We start from the raw sequence: 14,303 nt of genomic DNA, 5'->3' as shown, positions 1-14,303 counted from the left end.
GTGATATAAAAATAGGCAAGGATATGGACAGTTCACAATAAAGAAACTATAAACAGCCCTTAAAAGTACAAATATGTTTAATGTCTCTCATAATGGCAGGGCTGGTGAAACGCAAGTTGGAACAACTTCTACAAATGTTATTTTGGCAATGTCTGTCAAATTTAGAAAGGCACATACGTTCTGATCTAGCAATTCCACTTCTGGATATGTATCCTACACATTTCTATGCAAGTGTTAAATGATGTATATTTAAGGTAATCCACATGACCGTGGCTTTTGACAGCAAAAGAACAACCTAAAACAACTTAGATGTACATCAAAAAAGGGGCTAGTTAAATCAATGTTACACCTGTAAAATGGTGTTATGATGTGAATTTGTGTCCCCTTTGGAACTTTGGGAGGTAATTAGTACTGTACGAGCTTGTGAAGATAGGACCTCAATGATGGGATCACTATCATAAAAACAGGAAGAGAAAGCAGACACTCCCTCTCTCCAAGTGAGGACACAATGAGGTGACATCTGCAAGCCAGGAAGAGTCCTCACCAGGAACCAAATCTCTGAACACCTTGATCTTGCACTTCCCAGCCTCTTAGAACTAGAATGCCTATTGTTTAAGCCACCCAGTCTATGATATTTTGTTATAGCTGTCCAAGCTAAGACAAATGACACATTGTGAAGGTGTTTAAAAAATAAAATAAATTTGGTATTTACATACTGATGTGATTAATAGGAAATCATCTCTAAACTATATTGTTAAGTTAAAAATAAAAGATAAAGGATACTGTGCAAAGTATGCAACAACTCAATGAATAAGGAGGTGAAGTCAGAGGACATACATTACATATGTAAGACACACAATTCCTCATTGGCAATCCTGAAATCTGTCAAGCTCAGAAAAATAAGTTTTTTATAAGCTTAGTACAAACCTACTTGGTGTCAAAATCTGACAAAAATTTCCATAAGACTTTATAATCTTTATTTATCTTTAGTGTACTATTTACGCTTTTGAACAGAAATATTAACATTTAATTACAGGACGCTACACACTTCCCCCCCTCCACTAGGGATTTTGATGAAATGGTAGATGCACTACATTACCTTTCTGCAGCAACCCCCCCCCCCCAAAAAAAAACACCAAAAAACAACTAATTCTGAAATGCATCTGGATCCAGGGTTTTGGACAAGTAATTGTGTATTTACTTGCACATACATTAACTTCTTTACAGGGATTCACAGGAAACTTAACACTGTTTCCATGTGGAGGAAGAGAATGGGAAGGATATTTTTTACTATATCTTTCTCAATCTTTGGAATTCTGAATCAAAATGAATAAGTTACTTAGTCAAAATATAAATAAAATTACTAAAACTTTTTTAATTCTCAGCCAGATGCTTTGGTTTTTGTTTTGACTAAAAAGTAACCCTTTCTTAAGTCACAGAGAAATCTATACAGTGATGGCTTTCCTTTATTTCATTTTTGGTTGACCCTTATGGCAGCTGCGATTCACTCTGTAAAGAGCAAGTCAGAGAAGGGTGAATATCCATTCCCATTAACAGCTTTTAGAAAACAGCAAGTTCCTGATGTGTTAATGTCTCATGCCAAGCAAAGGCGGTGTGCTTGGCTCTTTTCTTTCCTAGTGACCCTAAAAATATGTTGGGGCTTGAGCCCCTCAGCAACAGGAAGCAGTGAAACCCATACTTCTCTGAGAAAAATTTAAGAAAAATGCTCCTAGCGTAAATCTAGCTTTAAGTCTTCAGAGCTTCAATACTGCAGAGTTTGAGGATTCTGGTTAATATGTGAATAGCATCTTTTCTATCTGCTTTTCATATACTTCTTTTAATATCCTATTGTGCTCCAAAATGCGTTTGAGATGACTATAAAGTTTGTCTTTTCTCATGATTTACATTTTGACTTATCTGTACCATGTCACAACTTTAACCAGAAATTAGGGAAGAAGACATCTTGCTTTTTGCGGTTTATCTAGTGAGTATATTTTACTTTATTTTTTTAATAAAGTTTATTTATTTTGAGAGAGAGAGAGAGAGAGAGAGAGAAAGAAAGCATGTGGGGGAGGGGCAGGGGAGAGGAGAGAATCCCAAGCAGGCACCACAAAACTGTGAGATCATGACCTGTGCCAAAATCAAGAGTCAGACACAACCTACTGAGTCACCCAGGTGCCCCTAGTAAGTATATTTTAAAAGGCAAGGTAAGACATGTATGGTTTGGAAGTCGCCAAATGCTCCACCATCCAGCACTCAGGCCTCAAGATGAAAGAAATTCCCAATGAAATGCCTAACAATATCTGGTTCCTTGAATTAGGACATAAACGTACTTATGTTTGTCCTTATTTCCCATCAAGTTATACTCACTGAAAGGAAAGACTAACTTCTACTTCCTGTTGCCCCCACATCACCTAATTCCTGGATTGGTGTGGATGGTTTCTCAATGAATACTAACATCATTTCATAGTTGCTGTCTTCAAGAAGGAGCAAGAAATTTGATGTACCAATATAACCACAGAAACACTACACAGAAAACAGAAAAACACAGGGAAAATATTTCCAGATGCCACTTATAAATAATTTCCCTCGTTTTTCTAGAGACCTCTAGAAAATGCTTAATGAACTGTTGTGGTTACCCGGTCTCTGACAAATCTGCAATCTTCAGAGTCAAAATTAAGATTAAAGATATAACAGTATTCCATTTGCTTCAAATACGGGTACATGATACAGCTATTCCCAGTTCCTGGATTGCCATTCTTTTAGAAATCTGTCAAAATCAACCTAGGAAAGCTTGGACAATTCTCTGCAGTGGTAAAGGTAAACACGGCAAAATAACTTTGTATCAGAGAATGTGGCAAATAATTTTCTTTTAATATTTGTTTCTGGAACGTTTCTAAATTTTAAAGCAGAGAGGATTATTGGTACAAATGTTAAATCATTTCAGTCAATTCAGATTAGATACTAACACAATCCAATTTTAAACAAACCCCAAAGATGCAGCAGAAAACAACTGGCACTTTGGAGAATTCAAATGTTTACTGTACATGAAATTAGTTTTTAATTTACTTGGCATTTTGCATTTGTTCCAAGTTAAAAATCTTAAGTGTTAATAATAGCTAAAATTTCCTGAATACTTTTATCTAGTATTCCAGGTACTATATTAGTGTCAAGCACTTCACATACAGTACCTTAAATTTTATAGCCCTATGAGATTATGTGCTATTATTACTCTCATTTGACAAATAATAAAACAAGCCCAAAGATGTTATATACCCTTAACTAACCTGGCCATATAATTAGATTTGGAGCATGAATGTGAACTCAGAGATGACCCTAAAGCCCATGTTAACAACCACTATTAAGTTTGGGCTCCTTAACTTTCTAAAGAATTGGCAGATTTTAACCAAACCTGATGTATCAGGAGACAGGGTATCAGGAGACAGACATGTATTAACACCACATTAGCTATATTTATGATATAATCCACCACCCTGAAAAAGAATGGCGGCTAGTAAGTTTTCTTACATATTCGCATATAATTTAAAAAACAGATTTCAATGAAATTTAGCCAGTCCAGATATTCGGGGCAGGCTTTTGTTTGGGGAAAGCTCTCATAAATCTTTTAAAAGAACATAAATTTACTGTTTAGATATGCCTTTAGTCCCATGTCTGATCATAAGCTTCTTAAGGCTAATAAACTCTTCATTTTCACATCTTCCACTAACCCTCTGAGAGTAATGAAGTCTCATTAGTAAGCATGGTGCTGTAAAATGAATAAAATCTATCATTCAAAAACTCTTAGGTTACTGTGAAGCTTTTTTTCTAAAAGAATGGATATTACAGAAAATATTTGACTTAACAATTTTCTCTGCTTCTGAAAATTACAAAAGTCTAAGTTTCACTGCTGTTCTTGACACAGGATTCTGATTATCACCCAAGGACTCTTTCCGTCCTAGCATGTTTTCTGAAGAAAAACCTATCTGGTAACATTTCTATCAAAAAAGAGTTCCAACAGCTTCAGTTTATAGTTCTAAATCCAAAGAAGCTAAGCAACTTTTCTATGGCTCTAGAACTCAATGACAAAGCCCAGAAGACAGAACTGAGAAGTGAACCCAAGTTTGATTCCTGGACAGGTCTAGTTTCACCTACTGCCCTGAATGATAGGACAGCTCTTATTTCAATACTCCTGTCATCTTTTAGGTAGTAAAGTCTGTTGACTCAGAACTCATTTCTTAAATCAGAGTTCAAGTTAATCTGCATAAGAGTAAGACAAATTTTCTAAATGTTCATGTAAGAGCTTATGACTAAGACAAGCATCACAGCTCACTGAAATAGGCAAATGATTCATACCTAGAGTTATGTGGCTATAATAACTTCCTTGCACTACATGAATCAGAAAGGCTACTACCTATACCATTGACTTGACCAGAGACCTCTAGAGAGCTGGCACTTTCATGTCAGACATTATTTGATACTTCTGTATTTGCAACACAGCATCTAAACTACCTGGTCGATTCAAATGTGTCCAAATTCACTTCACAGACAAATCAGACTAACATGAACCAGACTTCCCATCCAAGTTCTAACCAGGCCCGACCCTGCTTAGCTTCCGAGATCAGACGAGATCGGGCGCATTCAGGGTGGTATGGCCGTAGACAACATGAACCAGACTTCTATTCTACAACTTCTTCAACTGCCACTAGGATAATCACTTAAATAATTTCAAGTTGTTTCACTTGAGAATCTTCACAAGGTCATTTCCATAATATTAGGCATTGAGTTAATATTCTAACATCATTAATTTGGGTGGAATTTATTCTTTAATTGCCTTCCCAAGTGGCCTTTCTCCCAGGATCTAAAGGAATTTAAAGGCTATAGTTTCCAACTGTTCCGGGACACTTAAGGAGAGCCCATTTCAGTGCTATCTCTTCCTTTTAACATAATTTAGAGTAGAATGAGGAATGACTACTAATGGGTACAGGGTTTATTCTTGGGGTGATGAAAATGTTCTGGAATTAGATAGTGACCAATGCAAAACTTTGTGAATACACTAAAAACCACTGATGCACACTCTAAATGGTAAGTCCTATGGTATGTGAATTGTATCTCAATAAAGCTGTGATTTTAAAAAACAAAAGAATTTCAAAAACAAAACAAAATAAACTGGTTTGACATGTAACCTGACAGTGAGGTACTGCCAAAGGATTGTATCAGTAAACCTTACTGAAATCTGACATACTAGGCAAAGCAATGAAAGTTTGGGATCTCAAGATTTTCATTCCTTATCTTAATAAAGTATCATTGCCTTTTTATTTGTACTCTACATCAGATATTAATGGGCTCACCTCAAATTCGCTCATATCCAAAACAAATGCTAAAATTTATTAAGCAGTGAGTGGGGAAAAAAGATGTAACTTGGGATAAATCGGTATTATTTGGAGTTTTAGGCCCATATGCTTCACCAAGATAGAATTTTAAATTAAATATTTCTAAAAATGCTATTAGAAGTTAAACATTTCTTTTTTTTAGTTTTTTTTTTTTTTAAATGTTTATTTATTCTTGACAGAGAGACAGAGCATGAGCGAGGGAGGGGCAGAGCAAGAGGGAGACACTGAATCTGAAGCAGGCTCTGAGCTGTCAGCACAGAGCCCGACTCGAACTCGCAAACTGTGAGATCACGACCTGGGCTGAAGTCAGATGCTTTAACCAACTGAGCCAACCAGGCACTCCTAGAAATTAAACATTTCTAATAAAACTTTTAGGTAGCCTATTTCCCATATCCTAGCTTTTCTGCTTAGTCATCAGAAACTTCAAAAGCAATAGTCACCAAAAGACAAATGCAATCATTTTTAGACTCCTATTGAAACATCACTGTCTGTGCATGATACACATATTTAAAAAAAAAAAACATTTTAGACGAGGTTTTATTTTAGGATAGCAAATGGTTTAGAAGGGATAGAAAAAAATTGATACTGAAATTGATAAACACTGGACTTTAAATCTTATTAACTGTAAAGAGCTTTTCATCAATCAGACTTTTATTGAACACTTACTATATTCCAGGCTAGGTGCTGGAGACACAGATGCAAGACAGGCCTGTCCTCAAGGAGGTCCCATTTTGATTTCTTGCTTGCTTTTGTCAGGCACAGCACTAAACATGTTCACTTAGAGCATCTGACCTCCTAGGTTAACCCACAGCAGGAAAATCTGAGATAGACATTACAAATGACTGTAAGACTGTAAGGCTGTTAAGACTAAAAAGTTAGATTTGGAAATAAATAAAGCTGTTGTACATTTAGACCAACTTCCTAACTCAACTTCCTAATACAACACTGCACTCTAAGTTCCAGATTGTACTACTAAAAAAAAATAGTGAAATGACCGAGAGTATAACTAATACCTTTTTTAACACTCATCACTTACATAACTGTATCATTTAAAGGCATATCTATATTTCAAAGCATCCTCTTCCATTAAAAGATATTTCCCTTTACCTTCAAACTCTCCGAGTACAGTACTGAACAGTTGCTGAATGAATGAATGAAATAAACAGATGTTCTAATTGTCAAGAAGGTACTTGCTGGATGCTTGTCTCCAAACACAATGGACTGACAGACCAGAATTCTACCGAAGACTACTGAATTTCAGAGGTAAAAATAGTAACCACTGAACACTGATACCATGCAGTCAACATGTTATTAAGTTCACAGTAAACATCTGATAGGGAACTCTCAGAAATAAAAATCAAAAGCGTTCATCGCAATACTCTAAACCGGACTTGATCCTACCATCTAAGGATTGGGAACACAAGGGCAAGACAAAGAGAGGAGAGGGTGGGGTGAAAAAGTCAAAAGGTCACCGCCGAGTGACCCTCAAGAGAAATGCCCGCTGACCACTTAAGCTCGCTCACAGCGTGATGGACACCTTCCACGCAAGTCGCGGGCCGGGCTCCCCCTCACAGCCCAGCGCTGAAAGCCACCCCAGCCTTTTTCGAAGCTGCTGCCTGTGTTCGCCCAGAGCCTTAGCACAAAGAAACCACCGAGAAACAAACCACGGACCCCGTGGGCGCCAGGAAGGCGTCCGGACCCGGCAACCGGAGGAGCGCTCTCATCTCCCCATCGCCGGGAGAGGCAGCCAGGGCGCGGCGGGCCGCCCAGGCGCCTCCGTCCGGACCTTCCTCGAAGTGTTTCAGAACTTGCCGCCCGCCGCTTCCCCCTCCCCCCCCGCCCCGCTCCATTTTCCCCTCCCGACGCGGATGCGGGACCCGTGCGAGGAGGGCGCGCGAGGACTGACGGGTGGAACTGGAGTGGCGGGCCGGGGGCTGACGGCCTGGGCGCGCCGGGTCTCGCAGCCCCACGCCCCCTGGCCGGCCCCAGCCTCCCCAGCCCCTATTGTTCCCGCGCCGCCCCCGCCCGCCGCGCGCCCCCAGCCGGCGCGCGCTCCCGCCCCCCACTCCCGGGAGGGGGTCAAGGCTGAGGAGAAGGCGGCGGCGGTGGCGGCGGCACAATAACATAAACACGGCGGGGCCGCCGGCCGCCCCGGCCCTGCGGCACCCGCCGCACTCACCCCGCAACGCAGCGAACGGCGACAGGAAAGCCCGCCGGCGGGACTGGCGCCGTCCAGGCGCTCGCCACGGCCGTTACCCAGGGCTGCTCGCGGCTCTGCGTTCCCGGCCGCGTCGTCCGGCCTCGGCCGCTCCGCTGAGTAACAGGGACGCGGGCCGTCACCGCGCACGCCCGCCCACGTCATCGCGCAGGGCCCCACCCCCGCGCCAGGCAAACGGCTCTTGGGGCGGGGCAGCCTCGGGGCCCGGATTGCGGGGGCGGGGCTCGAAGTCTGGGGCGGGGCTACTATAGGGGCCGGGAGGACTTGCGGAGGTCGCCTGGAGGCGGAGCTGCGGGGAGAGCTTTTGAGGGCCAAGTGTGAGGGGCGTGTCGGGGAAATCGGAGGGGGCGGGGCCCTGCTCTTGGCACGTGGCGGCGTGTGGCCGGAACTCTAGGCTGCTGGCCGGGGGCGGTCCACCCGTGGGAGCCAGATCTGCTGGGGCTCCTTGCCTCAGGGTTTGAAAGCAGGGTGTGCTTAGACCGGACCCACGCGGGGAGGAGGCACCCGGATTCTGAGCACATACCCGCGAGACAAAATGTCCATTACATTGACCGACATTACGTTCCATTCTGGGGACACGTGCCCGGGCCCAGCAACCTACAAGAAGGAATTGTTCTTTTCAGCGTCCTTGGAAAAACCTGCCTCCTGTTTTCCCAAAATCCACCTCGTGCCAAATTCAATGCATTACCTGATTTATCTCTCACCCCAGAAGAGACAAATTGGGAAGCCCTTAAATATCCAACAATGGGTGGAAAGGTGTCTAAATTACATACATCTTATGCAATGGAATATATTTTATCAATTTAAATGCCACGTGTTCAAGAAACTCAAGGATGCAGGAAAATGTTCCAATATATCATTAAGAGAAAGAAGGAGGTCTGCCTATATAATGATCCTACCTATATATTATGTGTTCATAGAAAAACCTGGAAAGAAATCTGCCAAATTATTTTAACAGTAGTTTATCATTGGACTGTGGAATGAAAGGTGAATTGGTTCTCTTTTATACTTGGGAATTTTTTTTCCATGGTTTCTAAATGGAACAGTTATGTTCATAATCAGAAAAAAAAACTACATTAATAATGAATATAAATATTTGTTGAATAAATGAGTGAATTCAGGTACACCATCTTCCCATGTCCTGGTGGGCTGGCCTGTTTCCAATGATTCTGAAATGAAAAATAAATGCGAGCAATCATTCATACATTCTCTTCCCATTTCCTTGCTTCCTTTTAGGCTTCTTTATTTCCTTCCTTCATATTTCCAGTAAATACGTATTTTATACCCATTCTGTGCCAGGCACTGTGCTAGCACTACAATGGAACTTAAAGATGTAATGAACATAATAAGGAATTAATAATGGTAAACAAATGCAAAATGATCACTGCATTATAATATAAATTGATATGGATATAAGGTATTATGAAACCAATTAATAGAATTAATAAGGCTAGGAAAGTCTTCCTTGAGGCACTGCCTCTTAAGCTAAGAGTAGATTTAACTGGGCAGAAAATATTTCATACAGAAGTAACTTGGTGTGTAAGGGTCCTATGATGGCATATAATTGCTTATAATATTCTCTTATTATTGTTTTTATTTCTGCTGTGCTGGTTGTGATCTCTCCTCTTTCATTCTTTATTTTATTTATTTGGGTCCTTTCCTTTTTCTTTTTGATCCAACTGGCTAGTGGTTTATCAATTTTGTTAATTCGTTCAAAGAACCCGCTTCTGGTTTCATCTGTTCTACTGGTTTTTTGGTTTTGATAGCATTAATTTCTGCTCTAATCTTTGTTATTTCCTATCATCTGCTGGTTTTGGGTTTTATTTGCTGTTCTTTTTCCAGCTCCTTAAGGCGTACGGTTAGGTTGTGTATCTGAGATCTTTCTTCCTTCTTTAGGAAGGCCTGGATTGCTATATACTTTCCTCTTATGACTACCTTTGCTGCATCCCAGAGGTTTTGAGTTGTGGTGTTATCATTTTCATTGACTTCCTTATACTTTTTAATTTCCTCTTTAACTTCTGGGTTAGCCCATTCATTCTTTAGTAGGATGTTCTTTAGTCTCCAAGTATTTGTTACCTTTCCAAATTTTTTCTTGTGGTTGATTTTGAGTTTCATAGCATCGTGGCCTGAAAATATGCATGGTATGATCGCAATCTTTTTGTACTTACTTAGGGCTAATTTGTGTCCCAGTATATGGTCTATTCTGGAGAACGTTCCATGTGCACTAGAGAAGAATGTATATTCTGCTGCTTTAGGATGAAATGTTCTGAATATACCTGTTAAGTCCATCTGGTCCAGTGTGTCATTCAAAGCCATTGTTTCCTTGTTGATTTTTTGATCAGGTGATCTGTCCATTGCTGTGAGTAGGGTGTTGAAGTCCCCTACTATTATGGTATTACTATCAATGAGTTTCTTTATGTTTGTGATTAATTTATTTATATATTTGGGTGCTCTCACATTTGGCGCATAAATGTTTACAATTGTTAGGTCTTCTTGGTGGATAGACCCCTTGATTATGATATAATGCCCTTCTGTATCTCTTTTTTTTTTTAATTTTTTTTTAACGTTTATTTATTTTTGAGACAGAGAGAGACAGAGCATGAACAGGGGAGGGTCAGAGAGAGGGAGACACAGAATCCGAAACAGGCTCCAGGCTCTGAGCTGTCAGCACAGAGCCCGATGCAGGGCTCGAACTCACGGACCGCGAGATCATGACCTGAGCCAAAGTCGGACGCTTAACCAACTGAGCCACCCAGGGGCCCCCTGTATCCTTGATACAGTCTTTAGTTTAAAGTCTAGATTGTCTGATATCAATATGGCTACACCGGCTTTCTCTCAGTGATAATTAGTATGATAGATGGTTCTCCATCCCCTATTTTCAATCTGAAGGTGTCTTTACATCTAAAGTGTGTCTCTTGGAAACAGCATATAGACAGATCTTGTTTTTTTATCCATTCTGTTACCCTATGTCTTTTGATTGGAGCATTGAGTCCATTGACATTTAGAGTGAGTATTGAAAGATACGAATTTACTGCCATTATGGTGCTTGTAGGGTTGGAGTTTCTGGTGGTGTTCTCTGGTCCTTTCTAATCTTTGTTGCTTTTGGTACTTATTTCTGTATTTAGTTCTATGTATCTATATATCTATATATATTTTCACCTTTTCTCCCCTCAGAGAGTCCCCCTTAAAATTTCTTGCATGGCTGGTTTAGTGGTCCCAAACTCCTTTAATTTTTGTTTGTCTGGGAAACTTTTTATCTCTCCTTCTATTTTGAATGACAGCCTTGCTGGATAAAGAATTCTTGGCGGCATATTTGTCTGATTCAGCACATTGAATATATCCTGCCACTCCTTTCTGGCCTTCCAAGTTTCTGTGGATAGGTCTGCTGCAAACCTGATCTGTCTTCCCTTGTAAGTTAAGGACTTTCTTTCCCTTGCTGCTTTCATGATTCTCTCCTTGCCTGAGTATTTTGTGAATTTGACTATGATATGCCTTGTTGATGGCCAGTTTTTGTTGAATCTAATGGGAGTCCTCTGTGCTTCCTGGATTTTGATGTCTGTGTCTTTCCCCAGGTTAGGAAAGTTTTCCACTATGATTTGCTCACATAACCCTTCTACCCCTATTTCTCTCTCTTCCTCTTCTGGGACCCCTCTGATTCTGATGTTGTTACTTTTTAATGAGTCACTGATTTCTCTAATTCTTAAATTGTGCTTTTTGGCCTTAATCTCCCTCTTTTTTTCTGCTTCATTGTCCTCTATAAGTTTGTCCTTGATATCTCTGATTCTCTGTTCTGCTTCATCCATCCTTGCCACCGCTGCATCCATCTGTGATTGCAGCTCAGTTATAGCATTTTTAATTTCATTCTGGCTATTTTTTACTTCTTTTATCTCTACAGAAAGGGATTCTAATCTATTTTTGACTCCAGCTAGTATTCTTATTGTGATTCTAAATTCTGGTTCAGACATCTTGCTTGTATCTATGTTGGTTAAATCCCTGGCTGTCATTTCTTCGTGCTCTTTCTTTTGGGGTGAATTCCTTCGTTTTGTCATTTTGAAGGGAGAAAAGAATTAATGAGGGAGAAAAATTAAAATTAAAAATATTAAAATTAAAAAATTAAAAACACAAACACACACACAAATCGAATTAATGATGCTAGATTCTAGGTGTGTTTTGTCTGGGTGTTGATAGTGGTTTGACAGATTAGAGAAAAAAAAGGGGGGAGAGAAAAACAAAGAAATCGTTTGAGAATTTGAAAAATGAATACACTGATGTAGACTAAAATGAGATGATGGGAGTAAAATAGAATTTGAAAAAATATACACAAAAGTAGAGAATAAAGTAGAAAAAAATTAAAGAAAATTAATAAAAATTAAAAATAAATATGAATATTTCCTTTTCTGTATTCAAGAAAATGAAAAGAAAAAAGAGAAAAAACATTTTTAAAAAATCTTAAAAAAGGAAATTGTTTGAAAATTTGAAAAAGTGAATACACTATAGTATATTAAAATAAAATGATGGAGGTAAATAGAATTTGAAAAAATTTACATAAAAGCAAAAAATATAGTAAAAAAATTAAAGAAAAATATTTTTAGTAGAAATTGAAAGTAAAAATTAAGTTTTTCTCTTTCTGCATTCAAGAAAAAGAAAAGAAATGAAAAAGAGAAAAAAGAAAAAGAAAGAAAAAAAGGAAATCATTTGAAAATTTAAAAAGGTGAATACCTTGACGTAGACTAAAATGATGGAAGTAAAATAGAATTTGAAAAAATTTACACACAAGTAAAAAATATAGTAATAAAATTTAAAGAAAAATATTTTTAATAAAAATTGAAAATAAAAATGAGTTTTTTCTCTTTCTGTATTCAAGAAAAAGAAAAGAAGTGTAAAAAAGAAAAAAAAAAAGGAAGATAGAAAATTGAATAGATGGACCTGCTAACAGATTGAAGTAGGACTGAAATTATTTCGTTTTCCCCTAGAAGTCAGTCTATGTAGCGCTTTATAGTCCATAAACTAAGCCGGGGGTGAGACTTGGGTTCTTGAGAGGAAAGTTGGCCCAGTTGGGTGGGGCTCAGTGTAACGGCTCCGTTCTCCACTAGATGGCGCTGCTAGCCTACTGGGGTGGATTGTTGTGGCACTGGTAGGTGCGTATGCGCATGCGCAGGAGCGGTGAAAATGGCACCACCCAGCCACCCAGTCTGTTCTCCCGGATCAACAATCACTCACCCGTCCTCTGTCTTCAGCTTTCGTCCACTCCCCACTTTTTCACTCTCTGTGACCAGGCCCCAGGCAGTGCCTGTCTCCTGAGTTTTGTCTCAGATGCGGCTATTTTCCCTGGCCCCTTACTTCCGAAGGACTATGGCTTTGACCCGTTCTGTCCCTCCGTGGGAGGGTCTCACCGAGCAATGACCAAATGAGCACTGGCTGAATGTGGGCTGCACCCAGGAACGCTTGCTGGACCCTGCTGTTGCTGGTGCCCCGAGACTGCGGCCAGATGCCAGCCTGCCCCAGAAAAAGTTCACAAGATAGTGTAGCAGCAGTGTTTCAGGGATTATGGGAAATCACAACACACATCTGGCACCAGCTTCACCCTTAATGACCTTGTTCCAGCACCAGCGAATGTGGCCGTTTTCTGGGGTCTGCTGGGATCAGGAGGCTTCAACAGTCTCTATAAAATGTCCTTCCAGGGGCACCTGGGTGGCTCAGTCGGTTGAGCGGCCGACTTCGGCTCAGGTCATGATCTCGCGGTCTGTGAGTTCGAGCCCCGCGTCGGGCTCTGTGCCGACAGCTCAGAGCCTGGAGCCTGTTTCAGATTCTGTGTCTCCCTCTCTCTGACCCTCCCCCGTTCATGCTCTGTCTCTCTCTGTCTCAAAAATAAATAAACGTTAAAAAAAAAATTAAAAAAAAATGTCCTTCCAGCAGTGGAACTGCTTTTCCCCATGTGGCCCGAGAACTTCCCAGACCCCACTCTATTCCTGGGGATTCGCCCTTCCCACCAGAGCACCACCAGGCATCAAGCTGCGGAGTTGCAGACTCTACTCCCCTTGTTTACAGTCTTAATGGAATTTAAACCCACTCCTTTCTCCTTTCTCCCTTTTTAATTTAGTCCCTGCAGCTGTTTCCAATTTTCCACTTTTCTCCAGCTGCTTTTGTGGAGGGGTGCTTTTCCCATATCCTCTCCCCCCCCCCCCAGTCTCCATTCTGTCTCCGCTCACAAAAGCACCTCCCTTCCTGCACCTTCTCCTTCCCCAAGTTCACTTCTCTGCACCACGTACCTGCTGAATTCTGTGGTTCAGGTTGTGCAGATTGTTGTGTTAATCCTCCAGTCAGTTTTCTAGGTGTGTAGGGAGGTTTAGGGTTGGTCTGGCTATATTTCATGGATGCAAGACATACAAAAAACTTCCGTGCTATTCTGCCATCTTGGCTCCTCCCTGTTAAAATTCTGCAAGGGTCCTATGATGAAAGGGATCAAGGTGAGTTGGAGAAATTGAGGAAAAGACAGTGTTGCTGGAAAAACAAAGAGCTATGAGAAGAGGTTGGGAAGACTGCAAAGAGACCAGATTTAGTGCAGTCATACTACCCATGTTTTTGTTCTAAATGCAATGGGAATCCCTGATATGCTTCAGCAAAGGGAGCGGAATGATCAAAATGGCATCTTGAAAAGATTCCTTGTTTTAAGGAGGTCATGTGGATATAGGTCT

The 14,303-nt window shown here is 40.5% G+C and overlaps 1 protein-coding gene across 5 annotated transcripts in view; it reads right to left on the bottom strand.

The window, feature by feature from the left end:
- MAPK8 (mitogen-activated protein kinase 8) overlaps positions 1-7,713 on the bottom strand; it is a 97,231-nt gene extending 89,518 nt beyond the window's left edge. For 3 of the 5 annotated variants that reach the window (XM_042961236.1, XM_042961235.1, XM_042961238.1), the window contains exons 1-2: positions 7,570-7,713; positions 6,057-6,210 (exon numbers count right to left, since the gene is read on the bottom strand). The gene's annotated coding sequence lies outside the window, so the exon portion shown is untranslated. The remainder of the gene's footprint in view (positions 1-6,056; positions 6,211-7,569) is intronic. The other 2 variants (XM_042961241.1, XM_042961237.1) reach the window with 2 other exon arrangements.
- Positions 7,714-14,303: the final 6,590 nt, after the last annotated feature.

The sequence above is a fragment of the Panthera tigris genome, chromosome D2 (assembly GCF_018350195.1).
Source record: "Panthera tigris isolate Pti1 chromosome D2, P.tigris_Pti1_mat1.1, whole genome shotgun sequence".
NCBI classification, from domain to species: domain Eukaryota; kingdom Metazoa; phylum Chordata; class Mammalia; order Carnivora; family Felidae; genus Panthera; species Panthera tigris.
Note: the sequence above shows the minus strand (reverse complement) of the source record. Positions and strands in the feature narration are given on the sequence as shown.